This window comes from Cygnus olor, chromosome 10, assembly GCF_009769625.2.
Source record: "Cygnus olor isolate bCygOlo1 chromosome 10, bCygOlo1.pri.v2, whole genome shotgun sequence".
Classification (NCBI taxonomy): domain Eukaryota; kingdom Metazoa; phylum Chordata; class Aves; order Anseriformes; family Anatidae; genus Cygnus; species Cygnus olor.
Genome location: NC_049178.1, coordinates 220,163 through 242,993, shown reverse-complemented (window position 1 = coordinate 242,993; position 22,831 = coordinate 220,163). Strand labels below are relative to the sequence as shown.

Here is a 22,831-nt window from a genome sequence, read left to right as displayed (position 1 = left end):
CTTAATCCTGCAAAGATCAACGCAGAACAAAGAAACGTGTCTCAGGGGAACATCTGACATTACAAAATTGAAGCCCAAATTTCTATTCTGTCTAGACTCTCCGTTTGAAGATTATCTTTCATATGACCCTTATTTGTGCAGCTTATGGAATAACAAGAGGAGGAAGAAGTTAAACACTTATGTTTCCTCACTGTTATTGTGGCTTCTGCTTTGGGATTTGCAGCCAAGAGGTCCTGAACTATTCCCCCTGAGTTTTGTCAAATGAAATGAAAAATAGGAGTCTTCATTGTCCTCCATGGTGGATGACTGCTACTTTGAAAAAGTACCACCTTTATGTTTAAGTACATTCATGTGGAACTGATGAATAGAGAGACATGATTCTCATACTGAACATCATGGATCCATTGTTGTATAAACACACGTTTGGTCAGCCATCCACAGGCTTTCGAAGTAAAACATGCATACATTGTTGGAGCTTTTTCTTATTAATACAGATCAATTCGGCACTGGGAGATGAACATGAAGATCTGCCAATTTTGGGAGTTTTTGTTTTCGTTTTTTCTTTGTTTGTTTTTGGTTTTTTTTTGGTTTGTTCTTTCCCCCCACTAACTTCATGTAATTTGCTTACTACAGAAAGTATTGCGCAGTTAAAGGATGCCTTCTAACAATTGCATTTGCACTGAAACAAAACTTCATGGAAACAGAATTTTTCCCTAGGAAGATGGTAAGTCATTTTTAAAGCTGCCTCGGTTTCATATCCCAGACTGTTAGGGTGCCTGCCTCCTGCAGCTCAAGGCTGACGATGGCCCACCGAGACAACGAGGAAGGACTCACTCATGCCTCTCCACCCCGCTACCACACCCAAAGCACAAACTAATTCCTAATCACGAGGGCCCTCCAGAGGGAACGCAGAGGGTGTGGCGAGGCTGGATAAAATGACCCTTTGTGAGTTATACTTGTAAGGAGGCACTTGGTTGAGCTCGTCTTCCTACACTGCCCTTGGGAGAGCAAGGGAGGAGATGGAAAAGATCACACTGGCTGTCAGTGGGAATTTTTAAAGAGCCAGTCAAGTTCTGTAGAAGTGACCCTGAGTGGAAGTGTCCTTTCCTGAAATTTTACAACAAAAGAGGCATTATACAAGGAAGAAATTACTGGGAACCACTTTTATGGTGTTTAAATGGGATTAAACGTAATTTTAATATTTTGTTTAAATTACAGGCCCTGGGGGAGCTGAAATTTCTCTCCAGAGCACCCTGCTGACTGGAGAATTAAGTAAAAAATTTCTTCAAAGGACACCATTGTCCCTAATACAAAGTATTTATCAAGACATCAGAGTAGTGGTCTTTTTTGCTTGCTTCATTAAATTTTATTACAACAACATTTATATTATATAAATAACTCAGTATTTATCCTCAGGGAAGAAAGCATTTTCTAATGTTTCTCTGTATGTGTGTTTGTGTACTTTAGATATGGACAAGAAGAAAATGAAGAAAGTATTAGCTATTAAGAATAACAGCAATTTTCCCCGCTCTAATTGATTTCACATGTAATACTGGCCAAATGCCACTTACTATGTCCCTCCAACTGCAAGATGTAAAGCAAAGTCTGGGGTTAATACAGTATATTAGACCAAATTATATAACAATTGGAAAAAAAAAAATCAGAAGAGCTTTCACGTATTCATGACCTACAGGTCAGAAATAAAGGCAGCAAAACATAAGACCCTTTTAAGTCCTCCTCTCCTATCCATTTACTTGTCTAGGAGCACAAACATTAAACCCAATTGTACCATTCAGTTTGACACACGCTTTGCCACACTGACATGTTAGTATGATTCTCCCCATTCCTCAGAAGTTATCTGAGTTAGCCATCTTCATAAAGATTTTGATTTCCATGACTTTTGGAATACGTTTTTGTTTTGGGAAGGGCAGTACTCAAGATGCAAACTCTGAAAGTGCTGACAATGGACATGATTTTACAGCATGAATGAGATTAATTAACAACTAGTGACTTGCAGCAACAAGAAACACTGACTTTTGTTTGCCAGGTTTCTTTGCTGTTGATTTAGCAAGCATGGGTTCCTGTACCATGAGAAAAGCACCAGAACACCACTAAAGGTGAACGGAGGGAAAGTGCACAGATGCCAGTGGGGACAGGACAGGGAAAAAGCTAATTTTTCTCCTCCTAATAGCAGTGAACTATTAGCTCAGCTTACATTGTTTCATGAAGTCATACCCAACCACTATTGTCAGTGTTTCCATTTTTGGACCAAAGTTTTGGATCAGAAGCTTTTTTCTTTTTTAATATTTTTTAAACAGACCCACCTACTAATTTCCATAACAACTGTGCATGGTTACTCATCTTCTACTCAGTTATTTTTGCCAATTTGTGTACCATGAAATTAAGAGAACGTCTGTGTTTCTTGAATACAACTTTCAAAGACCAGCCGTAAGGCTGACTTCATGTTCTGCTGAGCATGACGTACCCTTTTCTAGATCATAGCCAAGGAGATGCTAGCAACATTTTTAGACTGAAAGTTAAGCAACTTATAATTCTTTGATACAGATTATAAGACATCCAAGGGAAAGAATTATGTTGGTCAAGCAAAACAGGGAGACTATCAAGTGCTTTACAAACAGCTTGATAACTACAACAGAGCAATCTTGAACCTGCCATCTGCCACAGTGTAATACTCCATGACAATTCAGTAGAGAAAACCTCCACACTTGGTCCTGAAGAGTTTCACACAATGCCTTACCATTCCAATTATCACAGTGACTACCCAAAATGTGTGTTCTACTACTGGTGTCCATTGATCATTTCTAAAATGTTCCATTTTCATCTGCTATGACTCAATATACAAAAAATAAAACAATAAAAGATGAACACACACGCACAAAACATCTCTCACCCTCATCCTCTCTGTATGAGGGGGGAGCAAAACTATGGCATAACTTCAAAAAGAAGCGTCCTTGCAAACCTGATAATGCATCAGCAAAGGATGGAAGCAGCCTACTGTCAGCACCAACTGCTGCAAAGCTGCATGGCCTTGGCCATGATGCGGTGTTAGCAACAATGTGACTCGTATTTAAAAGATACTTGAAATAGGGCATAACATCTCAGACACCAACAACTCAGGCCACTACAGAACTTCTTTGTTCATAGCCCTTAACGAAGAATCAGGGAGTGAAGAAGCCATTTTCAGGCACGTTTTACTTTGGGTTACAGCAAGGCTTTTCTTAAGGTGGCAAAGTGCTATCTTCCCAAGGGAAAATATGATGAAGTCATCTGCACTGATCAAAAGTTACTATAAATACTTTCAGTTGAAACACAGAAATAAGACAAATAGCTACACTGAATACTTTATCCTTAGCTCCAGAACTCTGTTTATAATTTCTGAAGGCTATCTCCCCTCTGGTCAACTTGTTATTCCCAAAGTGCCATCTGGCAAAAGATCAAGTGCATTCTACTTTTAAGTGACCTCCACTACCCAACCTGCAGCCATGAGCCGCCGTGAGGTGCGCCACTTGCCAATAGCTGTGAGTTTTGGATAGGCCCCTGACCACTGTAATTAACTCAGCCCCTGATATAGCAGTAAAAGTCAATAATTAAAAATGGAAAGCAATATTGAAAGTAATTCCAACCACCACTGATAGTGATAGCAAGCTAAGGATGGGAGCTGGCATCCTAGCCAAGAGAGGAGCAAGAGTGACCCACTTCAGTGACAGAACGATTTGTGGGATTGGGATAAATCATTTACCTGACCTTTCAAAAGCCTTTTTAGTTTCTGTTTGATGCAAAACAGAAGTCACTACAGCAATGCAAAGAGAAGCATAGGATGATCAAAGTGACCACCTAGGAAAATGACTTTTGCAGTAACATTTGCCTGTATATGTGGAATGCAAAACTGTTTTTTGTTAAAGCCAGGAAAAATATTGTTGCGATAATCAGAATGCAACATAGGAGAATCCTGAAGGAGAATTTTAGCTTTGTAAAAAGCAAAGTCCAGAAACCAATGACGTGTAGAAATAAAGTGTAAGATTAGACATAGGGCAGATAAAAAGACCCACTTCCTTTGTGTTGAGTACGATGCCATTTCCATTAAAGAACACAGCAAAATAATTTTAGAAGAGATGGTATTGTGGCATTAGATGAATTCTTGCATCTGAATTTTATGTGTAGTAATAGATAACAAGTAATAGATGGGTAGAAAATTTTGTTTTGAAGGCTATGCCTTAAGAATATCACACTAGCAAACAATACAGAGCACTGAGCACAGCAGAGTTCCCAGAGACATTCTTTTTACAAAACCTCAGTCTTCGGTCTTATACAAAAGCAGCAGTCTAAGTAGAGCTGCATGTGATCTTGAAATAAGATATTGTAGGAGGAAGTTACTATGCCATCACGTACGAGTTCCAGACTACTACAGAATAGAACAAGACCATGCAGCATTTTTCAGTAACATAATTTGCTGTAGTTGTAATAGCTTGCAAGCACTTAAACAACAAACTCTTTTTTGGGTCTTGTTACCTTAAAAGACAATAAAAATATATATATTTATGTCCAGACAAGAGAAAAAAATATTTTGATTTTGTTATGTATTTTAAGACCTAAAGAGAGGGACAGGAGAGGGGCAAACCATGAAAAAGAAACCCTGCCCACACTGAAATCCAAGGAAATATATTCCCAGAGCTCCAAGCAGGAGATAGTTCACCCATATCAGAAAAACACTGCATTGATACAATTTAAGGTAATTTGAGTAGAAGCAACTTAAACTGAGGTAGAGATATTGATACCAGAATATGAATATCTCTAAATTAGAATATCAGAATATCAACAGAGGTCATCTTATTGACTTAAAACAAGCTAAATTCCTGTTAGAAGTAATAATAATAATAATAAACATTGCACAAGAAGAGTGGAAAAAATACAACTTGTAATCATCCAGAAATGGTAATGAAAAATGAAGCAAAAATATTGTGTTGCATATAAAAGCTGAAAGAATTATAGGGAAGTAAAAGGTACTGGAGGGGTAAAACCAAACAGAATATATATATGTTTTTTTCCAGGCTGAGGGATACCAGACCTTTATTTTTATTTCCAATGATAATTTTTGATTAGAAACATGATATAATTTCATTGCCCTCATATTTTCCTTATCCCAGGTATGATAGTTTAATAATGAAATGTATAAATGAAATGCCAAACAATTAGGAGAAATAGCAAGAGCAAACAGAGTGCTGCCATGCCAACTTATTGCAATGAAGTAGGAGAAGAACTACTAATCCTGCTGTCCTATTTCAAGCACAGTGTCTGGTACAGGTGTTCTCAGGGTGCTCTATGAACCCTCCTTGAATTCTCTGCTCCATTCTTCCTTCGAGCAAGGAGAGGAGAGCACAGACTGAGTACTCAAGGTGACCTAAGGCACTTACAATGAAAATCCTCAACAAAAACACCTAAATGCTTAAGTCATATGAAATGTCTAGCCATTGCATTGATGCATCAACATTGAAAGGCTGAAAGAACAGCTTCATAAAAGTATAGCTCTACAATAAAGATCGGAATGCACTTCATATCTGGAATAGAAGAGCAGATATGTTATTAGATATGGTTCTCTGGAATTTGATGGGGTTGTTTTTGCACAAACATTTAGACTACCTGCTTCTGTTTGTAATTGCTTCCTCTAAATCTGGTCTTTGTATTAAAATAAAGCATATCTATCCTCCCCAAATGATTGGAGCTTTACCACAGTAAGAATCTATCAATTTTGTTGGGTCAGGAAGTTACATTTCTTTTAGTATGTGCTATCTAACAGCAGATGTGCATTAAAATGTGTCGCTGCAGGATATATTGACCACATCACAGGAAGAAGCCAAACAGCTGAAATAAGAAGCTACAAAGACCTTTCTGAACATGAGCAGTCTCCCTAATCTCTATGAAACTAAATCACCTGTCTGATATTACTTGCACATATGGGAAAGATACAGTAACCAGGCAGTAGATGTGCTTCTAGTCTCATGCCTTATAACAGTACACTTGTTTCACAACTGCTACCTACTCTACTGGTTTCCTTTGCTGTATATTAGAAATCTGCTATATATATATTGAAGGCAATTATGATTCCAGTATTTCCCTAAGATTCAACAGGTTTTAGAGTAGTTCCAAGTAGTCTTAATGACTAGATGGTGGGCTGTTGTTTTTTTGTTTGTTTTGTTTGTGGTTTTGTTTTATTTTGTTTTGTTTGGTTTCTAATCATTGCCTCTCTCTTCTAATCACACTCTCTCTCAGCAGCTGCAACATTTGAGCTACAATGCTCTCAATTAGTCTCTCATCTCACATTTCAATCAGAACTGCCGTATCCAAGAGCCCTCAGGAAGGTGCAATGCAATCAATACATCACACTTTGGTCAATTTTTACATTTATACCCAGACTATTAGAAAGAAGTTTTGAGTGTGATAGTGCCAATTTTCCAGAAATAATGGTAATAAAGAGAAACCCAATGAATAAATTACTACAGAGGGAAATAAATATTCCTAGCAAAAAGAGAAAGCAGAAAGTCTTAAGCTCTAATGAACCTTTCCTGATTCCATTTCTGGTATTTAGAGATCGCTACTAGCCAAAGTAATTGAACAGTTCATTTGGTATTGAGGGGAAGGAAAAAAAAAAAAAAAAAGAACAAAAGAAAGAAAAACCACCTACAGTATTCACCAGTGACTCTAGTGTAAAAAAAAAAAAAAGCAAATGCAAAAGAAGCTCCTCGGAAATGATATAGTTGCAGTTGAGATTCTGCTACAAGCATTTTGTTAAATGTTTGTGTCCATATGTGAAGCAATTCTGAATATTTATGACTACAGTTTTTTTCTACTGTATTCAGTTCTTACAGGATGAGGGTTATGCCTTGTTTGTGAAACTAGGTGGAAATTTTTAATGGTGCATTTCAGTAAGCACGCATCTGTTTTTTAAACCTGTTCCTTCCTAAACTAGCTAAAGTTGGCCCCAAAAATATATCAGGAAATAACTAGAGGATGAGGGGGGTGGGGGAAAAAAACTTTAAAGACAGCTTGTCTTAATTAAATCTAAAAGTGTTACTTCTTCCTGTTCAACTTAGTCATGTATGGCTTTGGCATATCACACCTGACTGGGGGCAGGGGACGCGTCAACACAGAATAGGTTCATATTTCAGCTGCCACCTGTAATTGGCAGCCTGGAATTAATTAATGAAGTGGAACTGGCACAAACTTGAATGCAGCATGAAATTAAACATGGCAAGCAGTATAGAAAAAAAAAACTGCTGCTTTTCCAATACTCCTTTACTGCTACAAAAAGTAGAAAGGTAAAACAGTAAAGCCAAGTGCAAACCTAACAAACGTAAGCAATGCCTGCAGTAGTTATTTGTACCATTTGGGTCTCTCAATCAGCTGCTAAGCTATTCCTTGAACAAACAGGTACAGTAAGAATAGTTACCCAGCCTCATAAAGACATTTATCAGTCTTTGACATTTTTAGTCATTTTGGTCTTAGAATTATTTTAAATAACCTATCTAAAGCCAGATTCACGGGGCTGCTACAAGCAGTCTCAGCTGGAAGCTGTCAGAACACAGCATCAGCATCTCACTCCTGATCCAGCCGGACAGCCAGGGCAGGAATCCAGCCAGCCCTGTATACACATCGACCCCTGACAGGAATGTCATTGCTGTAACCCTTCTGCCTGATCAACAATTAGCATTCAGCATGAGCCACCTTTCTGTGGGTGAGGCAAGATATTTGACTGCTGTATTTTAAAGAACAATCTTGGAGTACAGACAAAAAAAAATAGTTTTGCAGCATTTTCTTCCATTTATTTTTGTTTTAAATAACAGCAGATCTTATAAGAATATTTCTAGTATCCTGGAAAGAGTCTCAATGCAAGGCGTCCCTTTTTCTTTCCTTCCTTTTTTTCCCCTCATCTTAATTCAATAGATATCAGAGAACTTCTGCTGTATCTTTTAGATTGTTTCTCTTGAATTAAGCTTCTTTTCTAGACAAAGTGAACAAACACTATTTCCAAAAACCATTTTCCTCTTCCACGTTCTCTACAAACTTCTTATATTATTCCTATAAAGCAGTAAAGCATGTCTCCTACTTCGGGCAAGGATAATTTCAAACCAAGTAAAAAACGATGAGTTCAGGATAAAAGTAGTATCTGGAATAAATATTAGAATTTGGGCATTCCTGGTTTTGAGTTTTTTGTTCCAGATGCTTGAGTGTTTTTTTGTTCCTAAAAAATCAAACAGTGGAGGATTTACCTTATCAGCAGCTCAATGACATGTCCATCACAAACAGCATCCAAATGGCTCCTGTTCTCCCAGCGTGGCCTGCATCTTTATGCCTCTCTATCTGGGAACTCTTAAGTATACACTTCTGAATACCTACTGCAAAGCAGTGGAGAATTCCTTCACAAATGATATACATTTTAAAAAGATTAGTGCAAATTACTTTTGTAAATTTATAGCTATATCACAGAAACAGCTATCAGAACCCGTGTGCCAGTGATTGCTGCTTATAGTGGAACTTGCACCGATTTGGAGTTTCACAGAGTTGTCGTTGATTCAGTTTTGCCATGTTATAGAATCATAAAACCATTTAGGTTGGAAAAGACCCTTAAGACCAGACTAATAGAGCCAAGTCTGTGCCCACATATCTCTTGAATACCTCCAGGGATGAGGACTCCACCACCTCCCTGGGCAGCCTGGTCAAATACCTAACAACCATATCCATGAAAAAATTCTTCCCGCTATCCAATCTAAGCCTCCCCTGGTGCAACTTGAGGCTGTTGCCTCATGTCCTGTCACTTGTCATCTGAGAAAAGAGACCAACACCCTCCCTGCCACAACCTCCTTTCTCACAATTGCAGAGAGCAATGAGGTCTCCCCTCAGCCTCCTTTTCTCCATACTGATCAAATCCCGTTCCCTCAGCTGCTCCTCACGTGTCCTGTTTTCTAGTCCCTTCAGCAGCTTTCTTGCTCTTCTCTGAACACGTTCCAGAATCCCCATGTCCTGCTTGTAGCGAGGAGCCCAAAACCAAACACAGAACCCAAGATGTGGCCTCACCAGTGCCAACCACAGGGGGATGAGCACTTCCCCAGCCCAGCTGGCCACACCAGTTCTGATACAGACCAGGGTGCCATTGGCCTTCTTGGCCAGCCAGACACACTGCTGGCTCAAATTCAGCCAGCTGTCAACCAGCACCCCCAGGTCCTTTTCTGCTGGGCAACTTTCTAGACACTCTTCCCCAAGCCTATAATGCTGCAAGTGGTTGCAACGACCCAAGTGCAGCACCCGGCATTCAGCCCTGTTGAATGTCATGCTACTGGATGCGACCCATCAGAGCCCTCCTGCCCTCAGCAGATAACAGAACTGCCCAACCTGGTGTCAGCTGCAAACTTACTGAGGGGGCACTCAATCCCCTCATCAACAGGGAAGAAGTCATACAAGTATTTTCAGGTGATGCCACTCCAAAATCATTGGTGCAAGCTTTGCTGGCTCAACCTCCTTTCTCTATTAGGCAATGACAGTAAACTGAGAACAATAAATGGTTCCTTCATTACCTTGACAGTCCCCAAGAAAAGACCTAGTTGTTCCACATAGAAAATGCCACATAGAAGAGCTATAAAATTTTGGCTTTTCTGACTGATCTTTCTCCTGTTAAAGGATTGTGTTGCTATTAATGATGATTCCTTCCCACTTCCGTTTCCTATTTCTTTACCCAATGGGAAATTTTAACTCACTTCTTTCAAGTTACTTTTAAGAACTGGAAAGTTATGCAAGCAATAATAAAATATGGCTTTGCTTCATTACCTGTGCGACTACCTGCAGATACCAGACGAACTACTGCTGTACAAAGGTACAGGATCTACCAATCCTTCCTTTCTCACTTACACATAGCTTTGCATTTTGGCATAACCTCAAGCACCAGATTAAAAGAAAAATCCAAACACTGCTGAATGCATCAATTCTTTGCTTCTTAAACTAAGGTCACTAAGAGGAAACTGGAAGATGAGGTTTACCAGTAAATCCATCCAGCATTTGTATATTTAAACCTTTGTGGTCTGCTTAATGTTGAGAACTGTTGTTTTTTTTTTAAGATGCCCTCATCCGCATCTCTCATCTGTAGCTTTTTAGCCTACTTAAAAGAGCGAACACCACAGAGAGGAAGTTATTTTAAAGAACACAAGAAATGATAAACGTGAGCAAATACATCTAGCAAGAGATGTATCATTGCTTAACTAATGGTAGAAAAATTATTAAAATGTTGACACTAGTTATGTTTTCTACTAATGTAAATAAAGACTGTTAAAGACAGATAACGACAGTAAGAACCGGAGTATAGCTATGCTATTTGCTACTAAAGGGATTACTTTGGAAGCTATAATAAAGAAATAAATAACATTTTTCCCAAGATGTATCATCATAAATTCCTGAGAATTTAGACAAGACCTGCCAGTTATGCATCTAACTCCATTTTTGACCCAAGATGCAGGTAGCATCCTACTTTATTGGTCTTATTTTTCCATTAAAAAAAATAAATCACGTAACTTAAATGCTCTACCTGAAAGAACCTGCATTAATAAACAGTTACAATATTGAATATCATTTAAATAATCTTTTTTATACTTACAGTAAGAAAAATATATATTGATTTGATGTGAAATTACTTAGTATTTGACAGCTTTACCGCATGTACAGTATCTACATATATACTAGGCTATCTGTGAACTCAAATAGAAAGGCAAAATAGAACAAATAGATTATAAAGTCCAACTGCTAACATTTTTGCCTCTAAACTTAATAGCAAGAAAGGCAGAAGAAAGGCATTTTTCCCGAGCCTAATTGTTTCATGACAATAAGCAATAATAGGAAAGTTAGATCCATCGCTGCAAATTAATCTGTGCTGAACAAAGCTGGAGAAGTTGCATAAGAATTAACCAGGTTAATACGATGAGATCATATTACAAAACTCCTCTGCAAAAACAATCAACAGCTTACAAAAAGACACTTTATAAGACAAAGATCTTGACAAATTAAATGCTCCTGATTTTGTGAACACTGACAATGTGAATGCCATAGCTTGATGCCACTTTTTCAGAAATAATTGGAGCAAAGAAAATCTATGAGATACTCCCTTTTACATGATATTTAAGAGTGCTAATCATGTTATAACTGCTAGATAACAAAGATTGCATGAACATATAAGGCTTGTCTTATTTTTAATCAAGAAAAAATAGAAAATTAAATTATTTTCAATACTATGAAAATGTCCAAACTCATGTCTCTGAAAAATGCTCATGTACTGAGCATTTTCTTAGGATTATCCTACAGTGGGGTTCTGATCAGCTAGAATTATTTTTGTCTCTTCCCATTTCCTTCCCAGTTGTGCTTATTTTACCCATTTGCAATGACTACAGGGTGACATAAGAGAAGGCAGGGACTGGCACTCAGGGATTCACCAGGAGGGTTTCTGCTGTGAGCAGTGGCAGCTGAGGAGCCAGCACAAGCTCAGTTTGTGGCTCATGCCACCCTGGCAAAAGCTCCTCAGGACAGCTCAAGGCTGCAGGGCTGCCACCATCTCCAGGAGCTGCAACTGAAGTTGCCCAAACTCACAAGTGAGAAAGCTCAGAATCCCCAAGCTAACTTTTACCAGGAATTAGGGCACTAAATTCCTTGAGAAATCTCTAATTTCTTAGCATCGCTAGGTTAAAACAAACCCATCAGCATTCTATAATCAGTGAAACGAAGCCACAGAATGGGTAAGTGACAAACCATGTTCTTACAAGAAATGCCTTATAACTCCGGATAGACACAAACCCATCCTCCAAGTCAGTTCGTTGGCCAATTTCACACAGACGTAGTCAGCAAGTTCACGTGGACAGAAAAAATGAGCATAAAATGATGCTATTCCTGGTAAGAGGTTCTACCCTGACAGAAAAAACGTCTTCAAACATGAAAACACACAAGCTGCCTGAATTCAGAGCAAATTTCACACAGCACACAGGAAGCCCTCATGTTATTCTAAGACACGGTACCACAAACAAGTCACAGGGGGAACATAATTAACAGGTTTCAAATGCAAGTAAGAAACAACAGAATAAGAACAATAACTCACTGAAATAACACAATGCATACAATAAATACCAACCTGCATACAACAATGCTCAGAAAGCTCTCAGATTTATGCCCCAGAATTAACGCAATTGCCTTAATTAGGCATCAACCATGGGAACTTTCATATAAGATGAGAAACTTCATCCGGCTACTCTGCATTACTTACAAATACTTTCAGAACTTAACTAACCCATTAATAACTCACTATTATTTATAACCAATACTAGTGCATACTGTCACAGAATGCTTCAGCTTTCAGAAAAAAATCCAGTCACACTTTGCCCCCTGCTAAGCCGCACCCTGCTTACAGCCCATCCCAAACACATCACTGACCACCTTTCACACCAACAACCGACACTTCAGACCAAAAAATCCGATATATAGATATCTATGTACACACACTGTCAGATATACACTGACAGATTTGACACAGAGAGCTGTAAGTAATAAGTAAGAGTGTATGGTTGTTAAAACTTGCAACTTGTTAATATTCTCACACAGTCAGGGCCCCCGTACTTTGAATGAAATTAAAGGTTTCTAACAGAAATTCTGTTAAATTCATGGGAAGAAGAAATTTACAGCTAAAGGGCCTGTATTTGTTTTGTTAATTACTGCACTTCATTTCATTTACCTTCAAAGCTCTTCACTAATGTTTACAGAACAGTCACAACTATGCAAAGAACACCGGCGCTCTTTACCGAGGTTATATATTTAAGCTCCAATTATCAGACCTTTCCATTTGCACGTCTCATAATTCAAAGCTACCAGAGATAAGTAAATGAGATCTGCTGAAAGGGAACGTACTCAAAAAAGGCCACAAAGAACTTGCAGTTTTCCCATTTCCTTGAAGAACTAGCTTATCACACAGCAAAAGCAAAATTGTGCAGTTAAATAGAATTTTAAACAGATCAACTGTAATTCTAATAATGTTATATATACTCTTTCTATTTATCAGGGTATCTACATAGCTTACAGTTACAGCAATACCAACAATTCTGTTTTTATTTAATACAAATTCTTGAATCAGCTACTTACCCAAATAACAACAGTAAGACATTATAAATTGCCTGAACTTTTCAGTAATATGCAGCTGGTACAGAATAAGCTAAATATTCAAAACAACAACCTAGTGTTTTATTCTGTTTCTTAATCAGGGAGGTAATTAAGCCACTTATGCTGTAATATAGTTCAAGCCCTACATATATTAAAATTAAGTTTGTTCTAAATACATGACAATGACACTTTTTTTTTTTTTTATAAATATGGTAAGGCAATGTGGAAAGGAAAATTATAAAATTATAACAGTTTTATGAGGAAATACAGAAAAATCCTTGTTTTTAACAACATACTTAAGAAAAAAACTAGTGGAATATTGCCTTCTGAATATTAGATATTGAATGTTATTTACTGAATTACATTTTTAGAAAACCAAATCAGAAGTCAATTACTCGACAGAAGTCAAATTAAAATTAAGTAGAACCACTGAGCATACAGAACCAGTTATTTAAATATATTAAGTTACCAACAGTCACATTTGGAAATTAAATGCTTCAGCACCTTTGCAAATTATATACAGATACATGCATCCATCAGTACCTAAGCATCTTTTTTTAAAAAATGGCATAGAGTTCTATAGAGTGCAAAGGAATACCTTTGACAGTTAACCTGCTTGCAGACGAGGAAAGTGATCTTTAAAGAGACTGCAATTCAGTTCCCAGTTCTATCAAGTGGTCACTAAAGAAGCGAGGTTACTGAGACAGATCAAGTGAATCTGTCCTCCATTAAGGGATTAAGCTATAAGAGGCGCACAAAACTCACAGGGCAATCTCTAACATCAGTGGAAAGCAAATGTATGCAATTTAAATAATATTTTTAATGTACAAAAATAGCAGGTGTCTTAGCATTTCTTAAGACAAAGTCAAATCCTTGCAGTATTGGTTTGCTTGTGAGCAGCTGTCAAAAATACCACCTAGGCTCTTATACAACCATTGCCTTCACAATTAACAGAGTAACTAAAAGTATAGACCTTCTAAGCCAACTAATGACAGGCTTAGCAGTTCCGATAGGAGAGTGTAGAGAAAGTAAATGAAACAGTCTTCCAATGTATCAGTAGATCTGGATTTGACCTTGCAAATCAAATTTAGAACCGAATGAAGACCACTTGCATGAACCTTGCAGGTTCATGTTAAAGTTACTGTATTTTCTACTGATTATTTTCATAGCTATCTAAATGAACAAGTTCAAGTAACTGTAAAGATCTTAGAAATTACCACTAGAGATGTTCTGTCCCTGTACAGGCAGTATGATTTTATGGCAGACCGGTGCTCAGAATAAGCTTGAAAATTCAGTCTAATCTTAAAATCTTTGTCTGTTTCTTTTCCCATTTTAAGGCAGACTTGTAGGGTCCTGACATGTCATGTACATGATAGGTTCACTGCAGGTTAGGTCTAAAACTGGCTAAATTATCTTACTCACCTTCCCGTATGTCAGTGGCTGTAGCTCAACAATCAGGGTATTGCTGTGTGTACGTATATGTAAGTATGTATGCAGGTATGTATATGCACTGTGTGTATTTTCATTCTCCTTTTTTCTTCATTTTCATTCATCAGTGGAGCTGACACACTAATATTTTATTGAGAAACACATTCACACAGTTCTAAACAGTAACATTATTTTTTGTTAAATACTCTTGGAGCATTTCCAAACACTTGTTGGGCTTCTATTTGCTGGGAGCTTTCCCCCTCCTTGCTGCTTTCCACCCTGTAGCTAAGGAAACAGGGTTGAGTTGCATAACAAAGTGAGTCGGCGGCTGCAAGCAGATATCCTTCAGCTGTCCAGATTACATAGCTACAGTAATATTGGAATGGGAGAAGTAATCAAAAAAAATTTCCAAGAGATAAGAGATCCTAAGGGCTACCAAATGAATTTAGAAATTGCTGCTATGCATAGATAATATTCTAAGATTACCACCATGTTCAAAGATATCCCCAGAGAAAAATAATGAAATTTTATGAAAAAGCATGTTACACTTCTCAACAATAAACTTTAAGATTCACTTGCTTATATCTCTCTATGTGATTCTGTATTGAAATGAACTTCAGTTAATAGCTTGCACTGATATATCCCTTTCAATTGTAATAATAAGTGATGGCAATACAGAACGCTGCTCAAGAAATTTTTGTATCTTGATCTCAAAGCAGCTTTGGAAAACAAACACTTTGTGGAAAAGATAGACCTCATAAGATGCCTCTGCTCAAGCCAACAAACTATATTCTGCACCATCCTCTGTTTCGTGCACACATACACACACACACACGTACATTAGTGGGAATTTTACCAATACTCTGCAATTAGAATTTTTTTCCTGAGGTCTGAGATCCTTAAGTATATTTGACATTAGTGTTGACAAAGGGCTAAAAAGGTCATTGTTGAAAAACATGAATCCTGGAATAAAAATTTCAGTGAGTGCTTTGTATTTCAAACTTTTTTAACCAGGATCTTTGTTTACATTTATCAATGTTAAAGTAATGCTGGCAATACAGATTGTATCATGTAAGCACATAAAGGCTGTTATTAGCAATCGTTTACATACTAGTTCTGCAGTGATGGACTTGGAATCATAACAGATAAGCTGAACAAACACTAAAATCATTATTTTGTGGGGGAAGTGTGACTATCATACCTGACACATACAGGACTATAGCTTAAGTGACATAAAATGATCACTGTTCTAGTAAAGAACATAATTGTAACAAACTGTGCAGATCTGAGTAATGAAGTTGAAAAAGACACTGAATGCAGAAAAGATCAGTGACAGGTCACAAGGAAGGAAGTGAGGCTGCTGAGCCTATGGATGAGGAACTGGAGTGGGGAGTTGGGATTTTCAGTCTTAAAATACAGAGAAGTCCTTACTTTGTACCAACACTAGATGAAAAGAGCAAAAGAGCTTAAGTTAGGAAAAGAAACATTTGGGTTAGTTACGAGGAGAGTCATATTAACAAAGATAGTGAAGCGCTACATTAGGCTGCCTGCAGAAGCTGTAGAAGCTTCTAACAAACCAAGAGGAATACCTGCCATGAAGAGCTTCACTGTCATTTAATTCATCAATTGAGAAGGAAGGATGGGGCAAATGGCCTCATGAGGTCTACCCTAGCCCTAGGATTTTATAGGGGCATCGTTGTAGATTTATGTACAAATGTAATTTCATATTGTAGTTGGTAACTTAAAATCACAGCCAAAATGTAGTTGGCATTACAGAAAGCTGCGGACTAAGATATACAGCCACACTGATTTATTGAAATCCTCACCTGACCTCTATTGAAGACTTCAATAAGCACTGGGTTATATCACAATTTCAAACACTTCCAGCAGCTGTTTGAGGAAGAATGAGCCATCCTTTCCCTCTTCAATGCGGTAAGTACAGGTAGGCTGTTACAATCAGAAGTATAACACAACTTGGAAATGCTCAGCGCTGGTTAAAGGGTATACACAACGCACCGTTTATACAGAGCCTTTCTTTTTCTTACAAATTCTGTCTATGTGGTCCATATTATATATGCAGAATAAAATACAGTTACCATTGATGATGCATAAAATTTAATTTAAACAATATATATTGGATTATATTATATTTATGCCTATGGAACCAACATAAATTTTTATTTTGACCACCAGATAAACAAGCCACCAAACTACAACAACTCTGTTTTCTTGATTCAATTTCATTATGAAAATGTAACTACATCTCTGCAAATCTGCATCAAGTCAAATCAACACACACGCAATTCATTTCATAACAGATACCCAACTTCATAGCTGTCAATAACATCTGGCTAATTTCTGTTCACAAATGCTCCTGATTTTGCCATGTTGAAAACAAGCAAATGTCAAGTCTGGTTCTGTAACCTGAAAGTAATTTAAATTGAATTCAAACTTCAACTGCCGGTTTCCATTACAGAGGAATATCATAAAAGAAAACAGCATCATTCAAGAAAATAACAATTTATCAACTTACTACACTGCAATGAAATATGAATGATACTGGCAAATTGTACAACCCTACTAACCACCTTCTGCCTATATAGTCACTGTACTGAAGATGACCTAGGATACTAAAGATATTAAAGAAAACTAATCATAAACTCACTGTCTGTGTATCACATTCAGAGTAGCCGCTGTAGCTCAAGAAGTGCTGGGCTGCAGTTTAGGTAGATATGGCCAAAAGGGCTCATAAGGACCTGCCACAAGCTGCCTGAGCTGAGCACAAACCGTGAGGCTTGGTTAGGGCCCTCAGTTAATAACCAGGCAGCCAGCCTGAACTGAACCTCATCTACACTACTGTTAAAATCCACACTGATTATTTTTAAGCCGACTGAATCAGAGATATAAATAGGGTGGTGTTTGCAGATTTCTAAAAATAATCATTTTTTGTACTTTTTGAAGATTAAGTTCCTTTTAGTCTCCCATGTTTTTCAGTCAGGAAATTTTCTGTGGTTTGGAGCAAAGCACACAAACTGAATGCATCTTTTGGATGAAATGTTTCTGGTTTGGGGGAAAAGCCTTAGTTCATTTTTCTCTCTTTACAGTCAAGAGAAGGAGAAAATGCATGACCATGGCTGATCTCACCAAAAAACAGTAAATCTAAGAACTGGTATAAGCTCTCTCCAGTTTCACACCACAAGTCTTCCACAGCTCCCAAGACTTGATAACAATTTAAGATTTGATCAGCTATTAAAATAGATGGCAAAAGCGGTGGCTTTTCTGAAGAGCATCCATGGATTACTTTGAGAGATTTAACAGTGCCTGTCTTTTGCTCCATGGTTATGCATCTTTTCAGCTTATGAACTCTGGTACTCTGCACGTCTCGTCAGAAAAAAATATATATATATTAAAAGAAGAATTGTTTTCTAGGAACCAACAATTTCCACACAAAATCTTGCTTTATTTTCCCCTTAAAGAATACACTGAACATCCAATTTGATTGACAAGAACTGCACAACAATAAAGAATCTCAAAGCAGAGGAAAAGGCATGCACAATAAATTGAATTTATCTTTTTTTTTTTCCCCTTCACTCAGGCATTTCTATTTCTTTTTTTTTGTTTGTTTGTTTATTGCATCTTTATGCACCTATCAATCATCCTTCACCCTGGAATTTGTGCTCCTATTTTTCCTCTACTGTTACATGTCTCAGCAGTACAACAACTTGTTTAGTCTTTGTCTTTTCAGTCATGATCATAAATAGCAAGTGGATATGTTCCCTTTTGTTCCACTTCAGACATACATCTCTTAATGCAGCTTCTAACTTTCAAAGATTTTGCAAGAAGAGGAGAGAAAGAACTAAAAATGAAATATTAGGAAACGATACCAGAAGTCCTTTAACTGTACCATGAGGTCAGAAGCACAAATTTATGCATTCTTGCACAACTGCTGGAACAACAACAACAAAAAGAATAAGGTACACATCTCTCAGCAACCTCCTTGAAGCCTATACCTGTACTTTCCTTCTGCAATATCTTCCCTTTGCCAAAAAACATGTTTCACAAAGTATCAGTGCAACATTCAGCTGACCTCTCATCATGTTTTCTCTTCAAAAGAGGATCCACATCTCAAAAGTATGTAAGATCAAAATAACTCGCAGATGGAGCTGCCAAAATTTGGGCAGGATGGATCCTACCACTAAAGTCCCAACCATTTATGACTGAAGTAGGGCAGAGTCGTACTGAATTTGCCAAATATGTTAATTAGCCAAAGCTAATGTCTATTTTTTTGTGGTGGAAAAAATAAATGCATATGAGAGAACAATTTCCCCAGGGTCAGCAGGGACAATTACCCCAGCGGGGCCTCTGCACTGTAGGTAATGCTGTTTGTATTCAGTGTACATCTTGTACATAAATTTAAATAGAAATAGACAAATAGATTTTAGTCACAGTAAGATATTATGATTTGAGTTAAACCTTAAAGAAAGGTAGTACTTCATTTAAGATAACTATAGATCAGCTTTGATTTTTAGAATCTGGGTGATTTTGTACAAGAGGTCATTTTTTACACAGTTCCCATAAAGACAGTTTGCTCCATGTTCATGCAGTATGTGGCACATTGCATAGACAGATTTGCATTGAAGATGTCTAACTTCGTCACACATTGGTTATCTTCACTAGAATTATCTGGAAGATTTACTGGAACAATTACCCAAACTCTGAGAAGTTGTTCACATAAATAAAGAGTAACCGTATTGCAACACTACGCAGGAAGTCTGAGATCATTCCAGAATGGGGGAAAAAAAAAGAATGCAGCATAACTGGCATTTTATACATTTTTCCAACAGAGCACTCGAAGGCCGCGGTTAATGAGAAATAGCAAGAGGATAAGGAAACATGGCCCTAAGATAAATGACATTACAAGTACTCCAAATAATACCAACAGCAGACAGAGTCTAGCCCATACCAATCATATGATGGATTAATAATGGATTAAGACCAGTCACTTTATAATAAAGTCTGAACACAGATGGAACACTGACCGCCTATGCAATAGAGCAATATTAAAAGTCATGCATAATTCAAGCACATTGTATACATCTTACTGGACAAGCTGAATGCCTTTTATACCGTGAACATACAACACAGCAGAGTTTAATAGAAATAAAAAGACCCTGATACAATACATATTTTAATTATCTCAACTTTGATAAGCTGATGCAAATGTAATCCCCTTTAAGCTTTTCAAAGCTACCTTACCATACCTTAGCAATCAAATATTATTGAGTTTATAATTAAGTTTAATTAGGTCAAAGAATGTTTTAGTTATATTGACTCAAATACATAACAAATCTTCACTCAGCACTAAAAGCAATCAAAATTAATGAACTCTGATCTAATGTATGTAAATTGTGCTTAAATCTGGGTTTTTGTTCATAGTTTATATTGGAGCATATTTTATTAACTTGCAAATTGACAGATGAGCATTAATATTTCTCCAGTTCCATATATACTAAGTTAACATTTGAAAGAATTTTATTTTCAGAAATGACAACTGTTATATATAACCAAAATAACTAACTCTTCTGAGGCTTTATATGAAAATGTTTTACTTATCTAGTTCATCATGCATCTGTTGTGTGTTCCTTCTTGATATGACAAGAAAACAGAAGCAACTTCCTTGAGCTTACAACAAATTCTGCATACAATTAATAGCAGAATACTGCACAACATTGCCCTTTTTCTTCTCCTGAATGGCATTTTGCTTAAGTAGGTACAATTTTATTTGGAAAAGTGCAAGTGTTGCATTAGGTTTTTACCAGCTTATTGCTCTAGATACCTCCTGAGTTACTTGTGGTTTTATGGAGTTGAGACTCATGGTATCATCTATCATCATTACAAAATTTCATCTTCTTCACAGTTATCCACTTTGCAACAGCAATTAAAAATATATTGCTTTTAGCCATCTTGCTGAGTGTTCTACATAAAAACCTCCAGACAACAACGTTCATCAGTGCTTCACTTAGTATAATGTACCAACTACATGCAGCAGTCCAAAATTTGTTTTCCCAAAGAGCACTCAGCTACAGGAAGTAAATAGTCAAGCTGCTTCCATGTAAGACACAGAAGAACTGTCTGCCTGATCCTGACTGAGGAACGTAAGGATTTACGCTCCTCCAGCAACAGACCTGGCTCAGAAGAGGATTGCACAGACTGAAGACCTATGTTTCAAAGGCTGGGTCTTAGAAAAGAATAAAAATGACAGCAGCAACAAGGATTGAAAGCACAGACAGAAAAATCTGGAAATTGAATCTCTAAATTTAAGTAAGGAGAGACATCCTACCAGCACAAGGAGAAATACAGAGAATTGAGGAGCTGTACTTGGCTGTTTTAAAGATGAAAAAATACTTAGCTGTGTATGACCTTGAAAACTGTTTCACTTTATCTGTCACTCCAAGCTATCATAGATTATCTATAAAATTTAAAATTTGCATAAGAGATATTAACTATATATCTGTAAATCAATACACATATGCAAATCACTCTAGAACATATCACTACTTTAAGAGCACAGCATGCAACACTACAGGTTGAGTCAACTGTGTAGGCTGAATACAAAGTAAGCCTGTCTGTGGAGGTCAACATGAACAAAACCACATTGGATAACCTTTTCCTTTAAAAACAGACTTCAGACTGTGCTACATTCATACATTTGACAGCCCTCACAGTCTGCTGGCCACATCTGTCACAAGTTATCACTAACTGTTTGACATCGAGGGGATTTACAAATCCATGTCTTTAAGCTGGCAATAAAATGAGCCAAGACCAACCAGCCAGTTTAATAAGCCAGTTGATAAACTCCCAAGACATAAATACGAGTCCAGACCACTAAGCAAATACAAAGATTATTTAACGTGCTTAGGTTACCAGTCCTGGTCCTGAGTCAGCAAAGCTCCAACCAGCATTTCCTGTGAAAGGAAATTCTGTCATGACCGATTCCTCTTGAAAAGACAGGTGTGTCTGGCCATGGTCAGTCATATAAACATTTTATATCTATTTTTATAAAAAGATTGCAGCCAGATGATGAGGTAAATTGGCAGGAGACCTAGCCATCTCAACATGTATGTTGCTTTCCAAGGCATGGAGCAACTCCAGTCTTTAAACAGTTAACACCCTCTCTTTGTCCAGGAGAGGTGGGGGACAGGAAAAAGGTGTTGAACAGATGCATTTACACAAACTGGAAACTTCAGACAGAGTCAAAAATTGCCACATCTTTCCGTTGTCAAGCACCAAAGGCAAGCAGTGAAGAAAACCCTCAAGAACAAGAACAAAGCACGAGGCACGTCCTGGAGGCGAGGCGCTGAGGCAGGGCAGCAGTAAGTGTGCCACATGGCTGGCAGCGCTTCACTGCCTCAGCAGCTCACTGAGGTGAGCCGCGAGAAGTGAGTGGGAGTCGTTCACCTAATTATGTAAGCCAGGAAGCATGCTGTACAGGAAAGTCTAATATGCTTATTTGTTAAATACATATCGATTTTATTACAGAGCCTGAGAGATTTATTACCTGAAAACTTTAATAATATACAATTACCCCAGTTAGAATCTAAATTCTTAATAAGGAACACATGCATTCAATTTTGGTGCCCTTAGCCACTGCCTGGGAAAATAAATGCTTTCACTGAGGATATACATATAAGCTACTTGGCCCATCTTTTCAAAGACATAAGAGAGTTGCCAGACCAAGTGTACCCTTAAGTCACAGCTTTACATGGAAAACAGCATGCACTGCAGTGTACTGCATAACCACCACACACACACACACACGGTTTCATTTGACATCCACCGAACTCAACAGAAAGATTTTGGTCCCTAAAGCTTATTTTTAAAGTAAGCAGATAGTTGTCACTGCAATAACTTGTTTTGTTGTTGTTTGTAAAATAAAATCAATACTCAGAAGGTGGAAACAATATACACATTAAAGTATGTTTTTAAAAAGTATGTTAAAACTGCACAATTTATAAAATGGGTCTTTGGATGTTTTCATCACATCTGAAGTGTGATAGAAAATCATAGGTGTATTTTCAGCACATCACTTAAAATGATGCGTGTAGATCTCATAATTGCATTAATATCACATTACACAGCTTCACAACATCAGTGACATAACTGAAATAAACCCTCTCATATAGCCAAGCAATAGGATAAAAGGTCTGTT

The 22,831-nt window shown here is 37.4% G+C and overlaps 1 protein-coding gene across 5 annotated transcripts in view; it reads right to left on the bottom strand.

The window, feature by feature from the left end:
* The window catches only part of ARHGEF3 (Rho guanine nucleotide exchange factor 3), a 125,561-nt gene that overhangs the window by 35,886 nt on the left and 66,844 nt on the right, over positions 1 to 22,831 (bottom strand). The gene's annotated exons all lie outside the window — the stretch shown is intronic.